This window comes from Pseudorca crassidens, chromosome 6 (assembly GCF_039906515.1).
Source record: "Pseudorca crassidens isolate mPseCra1 chromosome 6, mPseCra1.hap1, whole genome shotgun sequence".
In the NCBI taxonomy this organism is placed as follows: domain Eukaryota; kingdom Metazoa; phylum Chordata; class Mammalia; order Artiodactyla; family Delphinidae; genus Pseudorca; species Pseudorca crassidens.
Window position 1 is genome coordinate 78,748,075 of NC_090301.1, and position 3,311 is coordinate 78,751,385.

Consider the following 3,311-nt stretch of genomic DNA (forward strand, 5'->3'; position numbering starts at 1 on the left):
TCTAACAATTAAGTGTCTCAACTATAACTGATATTTTGAGATCATTATCAGAGGGATATTCTTTATTCTCTGTGATACAACACTGGGAAGAAAATAATCAACAGAGCAAGCCTGAACTGCTCTCCTTGGAAAAGCCTGTTTGCAAGGTTGAGCGTTGACTGGCGTCCAGGAACTTAAATTTCAGGAGGATTCCCAACATCAACTGATGAGAGTGACTCACTAAACTGTTTGTACAAACCATATGGTTTCTGCTGAACCTTGCTTTTCCTTCTGTGTGTCTGGGATTTGGGTACATGCCAGACAGTGGGGCCTATGTGATTAGCCCCCAATAGAAACCCAGGGTACTGAGTCTCAAGCTTCTGTGGTTAGCAACATTTCACACAACATTTCATACGTGTTGTCACAGCTCATCACTAGGGAAATTAAGCATGTCCTGTATGACTCCATTGGGAGAGGACCCTTGAAAGCTTACATCTGGTTTCCCACAGACTATGTCTAAGTGCCTTTTCCCTTTGCTGATTTTGTTCTAGATTGTCTATATCCCTTAGCCATGAATACAACTATATGCTGAGTCCTCTCAGTCCTAGTGAATCATTTTACCTGGGGTGGTCTTGGGGATCTGTAACCCAAACATCTATAAATGTAGTAAGTAAGATCTACTTTTAGACAAAAATATACTGCAGCTCTTATACTTGATTGGATTATAGTTCATCTAGATTTGGGAATGTATGTGGTTCTAGAAAGTACCAAAAAGATAGCTATGGTACCAGAATTCTTATGGATGAAAGGTTCCACCGATATAGGCAGATTAACTTGGAGCAGAGTCCATAAGATTACAGATTGATTTTTTTTCCTTAATTGCATTATTTATTTATTTATTTATTTATTTTGTACAAACATGAAAATGTTAGACCGTGCTCTATGGACTTTAACTCACTGAAACACCATTGCCTATAAAACCTATCTCTTAAAGAAGCAAAATAAATAAATCTCTGTGCTGCTGAGTAATTACAGGCCTCAACTAATAAGTCAAAATAGCCTCAGATCTTCTACTAGGCCTTTCAGTCTAATGGTGGCACACGTACTCAATCACTATTGCTAGCAGAAACCACTCGTTTTTTATTTATTGATTAACTAATTATGAATTATCATCATTTTCTCCTTCTCATGTAAACAAATACTGGTGTAGCACTCTTAATCCAGCAACTCCATAACCCTGTGAAGGAGAATCCCGTACTTGTGTTCCTGTAATTCAAGAAGACAACCATGATCAGAACAGAATTTTTGACACTATAGTATCAAATCCTTCCTCAGTATTGTTTGTTGAAGGGTTTTATGTTAAAAATATGAAAAAATATCAGGCTAATATACAAAAAACTGTCCTGTTTCTCTTATAAAATTTCTTACCAAAAGCCAAATTGTTCACATATCTGAACCATGGTTCTTTCTAGGGTGTATTAAATTGTTAGTATAAATGTGTGTGTGTATATATATATATATATATATATATTACACTAAGATTAGTAGCTTTTAGAATAATTCACTTCTTTAAAAGGATATACAAATGCAAAGATTTCTAAGGTATCCTGTAAAATTGAATAACAAACACATCAATTACCTGGTATCTTCACGTTAAAACAATTGTTGTCATAAAGCCAGACACTCGTAGTAGAGGAGATATTACAGAAGTTAGTATACTATACTATAATCATTATGGAAATATTTTGCATATACAGAAATACATTAACAGATTGTCATGCTAAACAGATTTCTCTGATTAAAATCATTATACAGGGACATCATTAAAACATCAAAAACAAAAATAGTAACAATAAATTGATGTAGAAGTTCAAAGATTTCATCATAGATGGGCAAAATCTGGATATCCGAATTCTGAAGATAAACACTGGGAATGATTAAGTTATAAGATCTATGATGATAAAATCTGGCAAATCCACAATGGCCACCTGATAAGCACCCAGTAACACCCCAAATGAACACTTGTGGAAATCTTCCATCAAACAACCCATCCACAGTCAGGATAAATTGACTACAACACCATTATGAGAACACTCCCAGGAACAGAGGATTTAGCCAGTTCATGCCCTATCTGAAAACCAATTAACCTGGAAAAATTGTAAAAATAAGGCAAAGACTAAGATCATGCCCTAAAAGATCCTTTGAGATCACTGAATGAATTGTAGCAATTGCTTCCCTCTATCATTTATGAATGTATACTATTAATAGTACATTTGTTACCTGGGTAGGTTAAAACATTTGCTTGTTGAAAAGCCACAGCATTCACCATGGTTAAAATATTTACCATTAGATCTTGTATTTCCTGTGTAGAACATTTTGTCTTGTTTATCCAGCAGTATGGGGATACATTTAATTAGAAGTTATTCATGATTTTTAGTAACACAGGATTTTGCTTACTCTAAAACCTTATTGTCTGTATCACTGACGATCCTCTAGAAAAATATAAAGGACCTTGACACAACTGAAAAGTTGTATCTATTGGAGATCCTAAACTGACATTCTCCAGAGACCCTCCAGAAATTGATGGTTCCTGAAAGTGGACTGCTGATTCAAGATATTAAGAATAAGCTGGTAACTACACACTGTGAAATGTGTTTTCACAAGACCATTGGGGGAGTTCCCTGGTGGCCTAGCAGTTAGGATTTCAGGCTTTCACCGCTGTGGCCCAGGTTCAATCCCTGGTTGGGGAACTGAGATCCTGTGAGCCGCATGGCTTAAAAAAATAATAATAATAATAATTCCCAAAACTGCTGGAACAATATTCTTCTATATAACACACTTAAGAAAAGTACTTTTATATAATTATGCTTTTTATTCTTTAGTGATTTAAAGTTGTGTACTTTTGACTCAGTCTATTATGTTACCCTAACCAATAATAATGATGTGCTTATATGTAAGCTTTACCAAAAACAGTCACCACCTCTCCTCAATAAAGCTGGAAAAGAATAAAATTAAATAAATAAATAAATATTTTTTTTAATGCTGGAAAAGAAAAAAATTAAAAATAAAAATGATCACTTTTCTAATTCTGTAATTGAGCTCTCCTAAGCTTGGCTAATACAGCCAGTTTGAAAAATAATTGAAGGTATGTTACATAATAAAACTATAATAATTTATATTATATATTATAAAATATATTTTGTATATCAATAATTATATTAAAGTAATAACTATATATCAGTTAACAATATTTAAGATAGTATATTATATAAAATTATATTACTATATTATCTATAATATATAAATGAAGAAAAATATTCTTTTGCTGCAAG